The sequence below is a fragment of the Medicago sativa genome, chromosome 6, assembly GCF_051527215.1.
Source record: "Medicago sativa cultivar Bolivia chromosome 6, Bolivia_mono, whole genome shotgun sequence".
Classification (NCBI taxonomy): domain Eukaryota; kingdom Viridiplantae; phylum Streptophyta; class Magnoliopsida; order Fabales; family Fabaceae; genus Medicago; species Medicago sativa.
In genome coordinates, this window is record NC_140754.1 from 11056072 (window position 1) to 11068792 (window position 12721).

Sequence of the window (12721 nt, forward strand, 5' to 3'; positions counted from 1 at the left end):
TCAAAGAAAAGAAGAAAAGAATCTCATGTGCTCTCTAGTATAACCGTCACTAAATCATGATCATTGAGATCTTTAAGCTCAAATATATATATAAATTTCATTGTATATTTTTTTTTTGGTCAAGGTGAATTCTTTGGACCAACTGACATGAAGTCTATAAAACCAGAATCCTCGAGCAAAAGAATGCATCAAACGCCGGTCACTCCTTTTTCGGATCAGGTACAAACATGTTTTTTGTTCTTATCATTCAGGGAGACTTGTTATTTTACTTTAGAATTTTATTTTACAAGTTTATTGCTTGAGGAAAAGATAAGTTTAAGGGTGGGGTTGTGATGACAATATGTCCTATAGTAGTTTAACATCTATTAAGAGATAGTTTACGGTCTTTTTAGCAAATTATTCATTGTTTTAGTTGATATTTTGTAAATAAACCGACAAATACGCAATGGGGGAGCAAAATGAAAAACAAGACCTTGAAACATGCCAAATAACAGAAACCAAACAACTTCGTGGATGTGCAATGCTTTTTACACTATTATCAACATGATTTTTTAGGGTATAATAATTACAAACGTTTTGGCGAGGCAAAATGAAACAAAGGGATGAATAAACACAGAGGAGTCGCTTGCTAATTAAGACGTGATGTCATGTAGAGAAGCAAAGTAGATCAGATCGCTACTACCCAAGACGCCAAGAGTAGGAGCTGGTGCGTGTCGTACACATATTGTTCTTAAAAATTAGGGTTTTACATGCATATAAATATAGAGGCCTTGCCTCAATTGAAAAAAAACTCTCTAGAATGGTGAAATCACGATTTTGGAAGGCTACCAACGACCAGAGGCATCCTATAAGGGCATTTATTTGTTCTGTGTTTAAGTTTTTTTCTTCCAATAATTAGAAACTATTGAATAATCTGCAAAACAAAAAAGCCCCTAATAACAAAAACCAACTCCTCAAAGAAAACACATCGAGAACTCCTAAAGAACACGCTAGACTAAAAACCAAAGGATAAACATCTGAATGATGCATGGTGTAATTAGATTAAGAATTTGTTATTCAAAACAATAGAGAATTGAAACGATTAATAATGTGTCATTAAAACCAATAGAAAATTGAAATTAAAGAAAACTAGAATATTGTACCAAAAATAAAAAAAACTAAACTAACTTAAATAATTAGCAGTATAAGAATTGTGTAGTAAAGAAGGACAACTACAAGAGCAAAACAATTTTTATATTCTTTCAATGTCTTTGTTACATCTTTAGTATAGATCTCTTCCCAGTTAAAGACAACTTCCCCGTTAAAGACGACAAACCATGAAATTGTGATGCACGATAGGATAAAAGTGATGATCGCAGCAGCGGTGTGTGAAATAACCCAGACTTCTACAATTGTTATCACAATTGATACCGACAGACTGCATATGATTTCAAAGATATCGTTGTTCTTGTTGATGTTGTTGGTACGATGTTGTAGTGTAATAAGTAGTGTTTTGTGAAAAACTAAAACAATAGCACAGAGTGAGAGCATCACTATAGTGTCATTTTCTGCCAAGAATTCACCACCAAATGATGACCTCTTTAGGGCTAAGAAGATAATCAAAATCATGGATGATGTCATTGTGGACACAACTACTTCCTCAAGGCTCTCATCTACGTTGCTGATCATGTACCTATATATTAATGAGATAGTTAGATACATACATTGATTTTTGTTGTGTAACCTAAGACTAAGACTTTGTTTGCGAGTTTAGAGGGGAAGGGAGGGGAAGGCTTGGGAAAAAAGGAATAAGCAAGTTGAAGAAATAGAGGAAAATGGGAGGGGGTTTATATGAATTCTTCAAATCTACTCTATGTTGTTATATTATTTTTAAAATAAAAAATGTGGCAATCATATGCATTATTTTATTATTCTCTAAAAATCCATTCTTTTAAAAAATTTGAAAAATTTCTCCATTTTCCCTCATATTTTCTACCTCTCAAAGCCTTCACATCCCCTTAGGCATGGCAATGGGGCAGGGTGGGGACGGGTTTTACATTCCCCATCCCCATACCCGATTCTCATATACTTACCCGTTACCCTACCCATACCCAACGGGGATGAGAAATTGAACCCCATCCCCGTCCCCAACGGGTTCGGGTATCCCCGCCTCATCCCCGTCCCCGCATTGAATAATATTTTTTTAATAAAAAATATAAGTTTTTTTGCAATCCGTAGTGAAATATTGTAATGCATTATCCAACAATATGTTCACTTTAACATTTTTTAGACCGAATGATTTAGTTGCTCCTTTAAATACCAATGGTAGCTTTTATAACACGGCAATTATCAAACAGAATAACATGGCATATCAACATAAAATAGTTTTATGCATTTGGGACGGGTTTGGGTATGGGTTTGGGGTGAGTACCTATATACCCGTTACCCGTCCCATACCCGTGTTTTGAAATCGGGGAAAACCCAAACCCATACCCAAACCCAGTCAAAATGGGGAAAACCCGTCAAATTGGGTTTGGTTCGGGTGGGTAACCACGGGTATGAGTTTTGTTGCCATGCCTACATCCCCTCACCTCCAAACTCGCAAACAAAGCCTAAGGCTTGTTTCCATTTTGAGGGGAGGGGAAGGAAAGGCTTAGGAGGGGAAGGGAAGGGAGGGAAGGGAGAAAGGAGGGGAAAACCTTCCCCTTGTTTGAGAGTTAAAGAAACCAAGGAAAGGAGATGGAAGACTTATGTGATAATTTTACTATTTTACTTAAAGAACTTTAAAATTGGACAAATGAAGCCCTTCAAAACCTCCTAAAACCTCCCAAAACCTATTCATGTTTTTTAAATCTCCCAAGTAAGGGTTTACCTCTCCATAAGCCTTTCCTTCCCCTCTCCTCCCCTCCAAAACCCAACTCCCAAACAAAGTCTAAAGAAATTAAAAGACACAAAAAGACACAAAGAATAGTAAATATTGTATGAAGGTAAATTAAAGGGATTGAGTACCTTGGGTTAACTGGATCAGAGGATTTAGATTCTTCCATCTCAATCACTTGATGTTTCATGCTTTTTTCACTATCACAAATAATAACAATGCATGAGATATACATATATATACATCTATATATAGCTTTCTCGATTTGCATATATAGAGAGAGGGAAATACTAACGAGGACTATGGATAGTATTAAGTTTTTTCAATGAATAATTTCTTAACCATGAATCCTTAAAGAACCCTAAAAGTAAAGGAAGAGTAGAATTAAAACATAAAATAAAAAATATTGAAGAGATCTTGTACCTTGGATTAAATGGAGTAGAGGACTTCAATTTTTCTTCCATCGTAATCAATAATCCCTTGATCTTCCCTTCTTTGGCAGCACTTGAGTCAATTAGGTTAATGACTAATTATTTGACTAGCAATATTTAAAAAGATGTTCCCGCAAGGCCATAACAAACTCCACAAGATAAGTATCGCAAATTTTGGAGAAGTTTGGTATTCATTCATTTAGTTTAACGTATGTGCTCAAGATAAGGTTGTTTTTGTTTTTTTTTTCTTCCAGTATTTTTAGGATAGTTTTTAGGCAAATTATTACTTTTTCTTTACGATGGAGAAATTATTACTTGATGCCAGTAAAAATGTTTTTATAATCCTAGTCAACTTGTCTCAGATGAGACATCACATTATATACGAAAATAGCAATGCTATTTGTCTAGAATAATTTTGTCCAGAGCGTATCCCAAAAACCATTCAGCCAATACAGTTGTTTCCTGGCCAGAAAAAAGGGGGGCATGGGTGTAATTTAGGGAAGATTTTCATTAAAATCAAGGTTCATGAAATCCTCGTGGCATTCTCTTTCAGATCCAGCAATTTCCATATGAAAATACCGTGTTTGAACTCCGATTTCTCAGTTATTCGCTAAGGCGTGAATTTCCACCCTCTATGCTATTTGGCCAAATTATTATTATTTTTATTTGAAGACTGACTTAATTATTCATTTTAAAATAAAAGGGGATGGTGTCTCTGATTTTAAAACAAACTCTAAAGTTGTAGCAGACAATATTTACAAAGGGGATGGTGTCTCTGATTTTATGGTCATAATTCATGATTGTAGACACTTATTGATGACTGATTTAGCAAACTCAGACGTGAAGTTCATTAGGAGACAAGTCAATGGTGTTGCCCATAGTTTAGCTAAGGAAGCACTATGTCATGCTAGTTTTCAGTTACTTCTTAAATATTCCACATTATATAACTTCTTTCGTTAATAAAGAAAACCTATAAGCTTGTTTCCCTAAAAAAAAAAAAAACTATTTAACATTTAGTAACATTTATGCCTAGAATTAGATAAAAATTACATCTAAAATTGATTGCTAGAGATTGGCTACGAATTAGATACTAAAAAAGGTAACAATTTTTAATTGTTCCTAATAAGACTCTCAAGGGTTACTAAAACCATTGGATAACACGAACTTTCCCTAACATTTATCAAATAATGTTACAAAATCTAAATAGTAAAATTTGTTTTTTGATTTAGTTACAATTTTAAACTGTAACTAAATTTTGAGCATTAAACTAGAATGTGCTTGTTAGTTTGTTCTCCACTTTAGAAAGTACTATCTTTTTACATTATTGATTGATTTTGGATTATATTAGTTTGTTGATGATCTTCAAGAGAATGACTTTTATTTGTTTAGAATGATTCCAAAAGGCTCGCATATCCTCTATACTTACATGAGAAATGCTACCGTCAACTCTATCACACGCTTATTGACACACGCTCCACAAACAAGACACGTCTCATAATTTTGATAACCCACTACCGGTTAATTGGTTCTTCAGGTTATTAAATGTTCAATTTGTAGTAGTTATTTCTTTTGGTTCTCTGAATACTATACTAATGCTGGCCGCAAGAATTACACTATCTAATAATCATTTACAAATGTTGAGGTACGCTTCCGCAAATTGATTTGTTATTTCTAACGATTAACTTGATTGAGTTAGGGTTTTAAATCAATTTTGGTTCTTTTGTTTTACAAATAAAAACACGTGATCTATTGTTTCTTTTACTAGAACACTTGATCTATTGTTGACACCTTTAGAGTGAGTGAGGTTTTCAAAATTGTCAACAATAAAAATCACAAAAAAGGTCATTTATAGTGATTATTTATACTATGAGTGCCATTGTGTCCATGTTTAATTTTGTTATTTTTGGTAAAAGCACAATACATATAACCAAAGAGTAAAATAACTCCTAAAGAACACACCGGAGATAGTCTAGACTCTAGACTAAAAACCAAAGGATAAACGTCTAAATGATGCATAGTGTAATTAGATTAAGAATTTGTCATTCAAAACAATAGAGACTTGAAATGATTAATAATGTGTCATTAAAACCAATAGAAAATTGAAATTAAAGAAAACTAGAATATTGTACCAAAAATAAAAAAAACTAAACTAACTTTACTTTAGCAGTACAAAAACAAATGCGTAGAAAGTAAAGACAGCTACCAGAACTGAACAACTATATTCTATCATTGTCTTTGTTTCTCCTTCTCCTGGTGCATTTTTAGTAGAGATCTCTTCCCAATTAAAGACGACAAACCATGAAAGTGTGATGCACCATAGGATAGAAGTGATAACCGCAGCGGTACGCGAAACAACAAAGACTTCTATAGTTGATGTCACACTTGATAGCAACAGAACGCATAAGATTGCAAGTATATTGTTGTTGTGGTCATTGTTGTTGGAACGATGTTGTAGTGTAACAAATATTATTATTTGAAAAACTAAAACAAGAGCACAAAGTGAGAGCATCACTATAGTGTCATGTTGTGCCATGAATTTACCAGCAAATGATGACATCTTTAGGGCTACGCAGATAATCAAAAGCATGGATAATTGCCCTGCGGACACAAGTACTTGCAGAAAGCTCTCATCTACGTTGTTGATCATGAACCTATAAATTAATGAGATAATTAGATACATACATTGATTTTTGAGTTTTTGTTTTGTTGTGTAACCTAAAGAAATTAAAAGACAGAAAGAATAGTAAATATTGTATGAAGGTAAATCAAAGGGATTGAGTACGTTGGGTTAACTGGATTAGAGGATTTAGATTCTTCCATCTCAATCACTTGATGTTTCATGCTTTTTTCACTATAAAAAATAATAACGATTCATGTATATATGTTCATGAGATTTTTTTTTTATATATGCTCATGAGATATACATATATATACATCTATATATAGCTTTCTCGATTTGCATATATATAGAAAAGGAAACGCTAACAAGTGCCCTAATGGTCCTCTTTATGCACTTTAGATAGTAAATTTTTATGAAAATTTGTACATTTAATACATTGAAAATCGAAGTATTAGACTTTTTCAGTGAATAATTTCTTAACTATGAATCCTTAAAGAGTACCCTAAAAATACCGGAAGAGTAGAATTAAAAAATAAAATAAAAAATATTAAAGAGATCTAGTACCTTGGATTAAATGGAGTAGAGGACTTCAATTTTTCTTCCATCGTAATCAATAATCACTTGATCTTCCCTTCTTTGGCAGCACTTGAGTCAATCAGGTTAATGACTAATTATTAGAGTAGGACTATTTAAAAAGATGTTCCCGCAAAGCCATAACAAACTTAAGAAGATAAGTATTGCAAGTTTTGGAAAAGTTTGGTATTCATTCATTGCATTTTTGTTACGCATTAAAATAAAAGTGATTTTTCGTTTGTTATAGTTTTTTTAAGAAAAAAAATCACTTTAAAGAGTTTTAAATCCGTTTGTTACAACTTTTTAAAAAAAATCAGAATCTAACAAAATCAACTTCAAATGAGAAGCTGTTAACAACAGCTTCTCAAAATATATATTTTTTTTAGAGGAGAGAGAAAATATAGTTTAAAAGATTGAACTAATTTTGTAACAAAAAATCCCTTTTATGTAGTTGTATCAAACAAACTAAATTTCTTTTAAGAAAAGTGATTTTCATTACGGTAAACAAACGCTACTTCCTAAGACGCCAAGAGTAGGAGCTGGTGCGTGTCGTACACGTATTGTTCCAAAAAAATTAGGGTTTTACACGCCTATAAACATAGATGCCTTGCCTCATTCGAAGGAAAAAAAAACGCTCTGACGATGGGCGAAAGGTGAAAAAGCACAATTTTGAAAGGCTACCAACGACCAGAGGCATCCTAGAGGCGAGGAATTGACCCACGGTTATCACAGTTCATGTATTTCTTTACATATTCTTTGGTTTATGTTTAGAATAATCTAAGTAGCTAATTTCCTAGGGTTAGGTCATTTGGATTACCCTCTCTACAACTGTTTGTACGCAATAAATCAATACTTTTGAATAGAATTACTCTATTTGCTTTTATTCGATTATAACCTGCTCTTAATGTGTTTTATACGTTTAAGAATGTTAATTAAATGATCGGCTTAATACATCATTTGGTTAACTTATTTTCAGTTTTCAATTTGGTCCCCTAACTATTAAACGTTCCAAATTTGGTCATTTATCTTCTTTCCATCATTCAAATAGGACCAAATTGAATGATGGAAAGAAGATAAATGACCAATTTGGAACGTTGTTTAATAGTCAGGGGACCAAATTGAAAACTGAAAATAAGTTAAGGGACCAAATAATGTATTAAGTCTAAATGATCCAATCACATTAACTATTAACTCTACCACTGAGATTTGCACTGGTTATTAAATGTTCAATTTGTAGTAGCTATTTCTTTTGGTTTCATTCAATTTCATGCTTGTGATGTGTTTATAGATATCCATGGCATGGACCAACTCTCTGAATACTAACGCTCGCCACGTGATTTACACTAGCTAATAATCATTTACAAATGGTACACTTCCGCAAATTGATTTGTTATTTCTAATTAATTGATTGAGTTAGGGTTTTAAATCAAGTTTGGTTCTTTTGTTTTACAAATCAAAACACGTGATCTATTGTTTCTTTTACTAGAACACTTGATCTATTGTTGACACCTTTAGAGTGAGTCACAAAAAGGTAATTTATAATGATTATTTATACTATGTATGTCATTGTTTCCATGTTAATTTTGTAATTTTTGGTGAAAGCACAATACATATAAGTATAACAAAAGAGTAAAATAATAAAGGAATCCCCTCGCCGCATAACGGGGTTAATTATTTATTATTATTTTTTAAATTAGGCATCCTCCGCGTACAATTGTGAAGACTAATTCCTCAAATCATATGAGACCTCAAATTTTAGAAGAGACTCGTGTCATCTTATTTGAACCCTCTTGGGTGTGTATAAGGGCATTTATTTGGTCCGCGTTTAAGTTTTTTTCTTCCGATAATAGAAACTTTTGAATAGTGCAAAACAAAGAAAGCCCCTAATAACAAAAACCTACTCCTCAAAGAAAAACTCCTAAAAACCAAAGGATAAACATCTGAATGATGCATAGTGTAATTAGATTAAGAATTTGTCATTCAAAACAATAGAGAATTGAAATGATTAATAATGTGTCATTAAAACCAATAGAAAATTGAAATTAAAGAAAAACTAGAATATTGTACCAAAAATAATAAAAAAAAACTAAACTAATAACTTAATTCTAGCAGTATAAGAAATGTGCAGAGAAGAAGGGCAAATATAAGAAAAAAACAATTTTCTTCTTTCAATGTCTTCGTTTCTCTAGTAGATATCTCTTCCCAGTTAAAGATGACAAACCATGAAACTGTGATGCACATTAGCATAAAAGTGATGTTCGCAGCAGCGCAGTGCGAAACAACCCAGACTTCACAAATTGATGTCACAATTGATAGCAACAGACTGCATAAGATTTCAAAGATATCGGTTTTCTTGTTGTTGTTGTTGTTGGAACGATGTTGTAGTGTAATAACTAGTAATAGTATTACTTGAAAAACTAAAGCAAGAGCACAGAGTGAGAGCATCACTATAGTGTCATGTTGTGCTATGAATTTACCAGCGAATGATGAGTCCTTTAGGAATAAGAAGATAATCAAAAGTATGGATAATATCATTGCTGACACAACTACTTGCTCAAAGCTCTCATCTAGGTTGCTGATCATGGACCTATAAATTAATGAGATAATTAGATACATACATTGATTTTTGTGTTTTCGTTTTGTTTTAGTTTTGTTGTGGAACCTAAAGAAATTAAAAGATACAAAGAATAGGTAAATATTTTATGAAGGTAAATTAAAGGGATTGAGAGTACCTTGGTTTAACTGGATTAGAGGATTTAGATTCTTCCATCTCAATCACTTGATATTTCACGCTTTTTTCACTATCAATGCATTGGAAATCGAAGTTTTCAATGAATAATTTCACAACTATGAATCCTTAAAGAGTACCCTAAAAGTAAAGGAAGAGTAGAATTAAAAAATAAAATAAAAAAATATTAAAGAGATCTAGTACCTTGGATTAAATGGAGTAGAGGAATTCAATTTTGCTTCCATCGTAATCAATAATCACTTGATCTTCTCTTTGGCAGAACTTGAGTCAATTAGGTTAATGACTAATTATTTGAGTAGCAATATTTAAAAGAGATGTTCCCTCAAGGCCATAACAAACTTCACAAGATACGTATCGCAAATTTCGGAAAAGTTTGGTATTCATTCAGCTCATTGATTTGGTTTTTTTTTTTTTTTGACAGTATTTATAGGATAGTTTTTAGGCAATTTTCTTTTAGGGTTTGTTTTTAGGCAAAAAAAAAATTTGAAGGATGTTTTTAGTCAAATTATTACTTTTTCTTTACAATAGTAAAATTATTACTTGATGCGAGTAAAAATATATATATATATTTTTTTGTAAAAAAACATTTTTTCATGAGCAAAGAAATTTTATTTTTGAAGGGAATTTTTTTTGAAGACTTAATATTTTTCATTTTAAAATAAAACATGGCATGTACCAAAAAATTAAACTAAATATGATATTTCATTGAAAATCGAACCAAAAGCAAAATATGAGATGACACGAGTCTTTTTTACCTTGAGAGAATACAGAAAGTGTGGTCTTGGCTTCCATGTGTCTGTTAGCTGGGAAAAACCTTGCAATTTTTTTTTCTTCTAAGACATTCCAGTTGATCATCACTTGCGGTGTCTGATCCAAGTACCATTCCTTAGCCTTTCCGATGATTGAGTGAGGAAACAATCTCATAGACACGGCATCCTCTTCTTCTTCATCTTTAGTTTCACCAAGTGTACCGGCTAGCTAATAGAATTTGGTGAGATGTTGAAATGGATCCTCATGATCTAAACCTGAAAAGGGGTTAGCATATAAAAGTTGTAGCATGCCGGATTTCATCTCAGATTGCTTTGTCTTTTGCTTTCCGAGACGAGCAAGTCGCATTGTACTACTGTAGCATGGTAACACATTGTTGGTGTTTGCATTACCATCACCCTCGGGTGGATGAACTTTTTGATTTCTAGCTTGCGGAATTGGAATTTCTTGTTCAGCCATGACTTCTTAAATTATCGGAGATGGTGAAGGAATAGAAATAGAGGTTCCTTCAAGTTGCTTTTGCATGGCGAATCTCTTTTCTCGTCTTGTTTTGCTATTGTTCTTTCTTGCGGTTCTTTCGATCTCGGAGTCAAAGAGCAGTTGATCCTCCGGAACCTTACCTCGCATAAACAAAGTTCAAGACTATACCAAAGTAGTTAGCAACACCAAGGATAATAAATGATATATATATATACAAGAATAAATATGTGCAAAATTGCTTAAAACGATAAAAATTGCTGCATCGTTATGATATCTAAACGCCAGTCCCCGACAACGGCGCCATTTAGATGTAGTATTTTTCTATCAATCAAAAGTAAGTATTTTTATATCGTCTCCTCATGGGCTAGTGCGATACCATAAACCGTTCAACATCGATTATCATTTTAATGAGGGTTTGATTGATTGTTTGTTATAAAAACTATGGGACTAATGAGACAAGGGATGAATAAATACAGAGGAGTCAATTGCTGATTAAAACGTGACACATGCTATGAGCCACACATCATGCCATCATGAAGAGAACCAAAGTAGATCAGGTCGCTACTGCCCAAGACGCCAAGAGTAGGAGATGGTGCGTGTCGTACACGTATTATTCACTTGAAGAAAAAAAAACGCACTGTTGACGGGAGAAAGGTGAAGCCACGATTTTGGAAGGCTACCAACGACCGAGGCATCCTAGAGGCGAGGAATTGACCCACAATGATAACAATTCATGTATTTCTTTACATATTCTTTGGTTTATGTTGAGAATAATCTGAGTAGCTAATTTCCTATGGTTATGTCATTGGGATTACCCTCTCTGCAACTGTTTGAACCTAATCAATGGGTACTTTTGAATAGAATTACTCTATTTGATTTTTGGGTTAAATATGTTTTTGGTGCCTATAAATATGTCAACTTTTCGTTTTAGTCCCTCTAAAATTTTCCTTCATTTTTTGGTCCCTATAGAATTTTCAATCACTACTTTTGGTCCCTATTTTCAACTTAATTTATGTATTTTTTAATGAAATTGTGCAGAAATGTGTAAAATATTCTAAAACAATTTCCTGAAAAAAATTATAATTTTGGGTTAAATATGTTTTTGGTCCCTACATTTTACGCGATTTTGAGAATAGTCCCTACATTTCAATAAATGTGTTTAAAATCCCTACATTTTTTCCTCTATTAGCGTAAATAGTCTCTGTTATCAAATTTTTAACGTGATGCCAATGTTGGCGGTTCAATCTCGCCGAAAAACGGCGGGGAACTTCACCACGATCTTTCTCCGCAACGTCGTAGATGCGGATCGCCGGTGTTCGTCACATTTCCGATGAAATATGTTGGTTTAGAGGGGAAGATTTGGAGGCCGAAAGCGATGCTGTTATCGTTGAAAGTGCTTGCTGTTGCGGGTGTGGAAGGTGTTGTGGTGGAGATTTGGTGGGGTGGGGTTGAACTTGTTATGATGGCTTGCGTTTCATCAACACGGCACTGATGATAGGGACCAATTGCACTAACAAAGAAAAAATATAGGGATTTTAAAAACATTTATTGAAAGGTAGGGACTATTATCAAAATCGCGTAAAATGTAGGGACCAAAAACATATTTAACCCTAGAATTTTTTAACAAAACACAAATTAAATATGAATTTTTAACCGTAAAAAATATAAAAATTCATATTAAATTCATATTTTGTTAAAAAATTCTAAATTTTTTTTGGAGTGATTCTTATAATATTTTGAATTTTTCTGGAAAATTTTATTAAAAAATATGAATTCTACATATGAGTTTACTTTAAAAGAGGGGCCAAAAGTGAAGATTGAAAATTTTATAGGGACTAAAAGTTGAAGGAAAATTTTAGACGGATTAAAACGAAAAGTTGACATATTTATAGGGACCAAAAACATATTTAACCCTTGATTTTTATTCGATTATAACTTGCTCTTAATGGGTTTTTCACGTTTACAAATGTTAATTAAATGATCCAATCACATTGACCATTAACCCTAGCAATGAGATTTGCACTAGTTATTAAATGTTCAATTTGTAGTTGTTATTTCTTTCGGTTTCATTCAATTTCATGCTTGTGACGCCTTTACAAATATCCATGGCATGGACCAACTCTCTGAGGACCAACTCTCTGAATACTAACGCTGGCCGCAAGATTTACACTAGCTAATAATCATTTACAAATGTTGAGGTAGGCTTCCGCAAATCCTTATTTATTAATTTTATTACAGCAACT

General features: G+C 32.9%; 2 long non-coding RNA genes across 2 annotated transcripts; both read right to left on the reverse strand.

Annotated features, from left to right (window-relative positions):
* Positions 1-1144: 1144 nt before the first annotated feature.
* Positions 1145-3563, reverse strand: LOC146912790 (uncharacterized). The gene is made up of 3 exons (XR_015016485.1): positions 3281-3563; positions 2989-3057; positions 1145-1672 (listed from the first exon to the last, which is right to left on the reverse strand). It is a non-coding gene; the product is annotated as an uncharacterized LOC146912790 (long non-coding RNA).
* Positions 3564-8534: 4971 nt separating this feature from the next.
* Positions 8535-9496, reverse strand: LOC146912791 (uncharacterized). The gene is made up of 3 exons (XR_015016605.1): positions 9414-9496; positions 9214-9282; positions 8535-9068 (listed from the first exon to the last, which is right to left on the reverse strand). It is a non-coding gene; the product is annotated as an uncharacterized LOC146912791 (long non-coding RNA).
* Positions 9497-12721: the final 3225 nt, after the last annotated feature.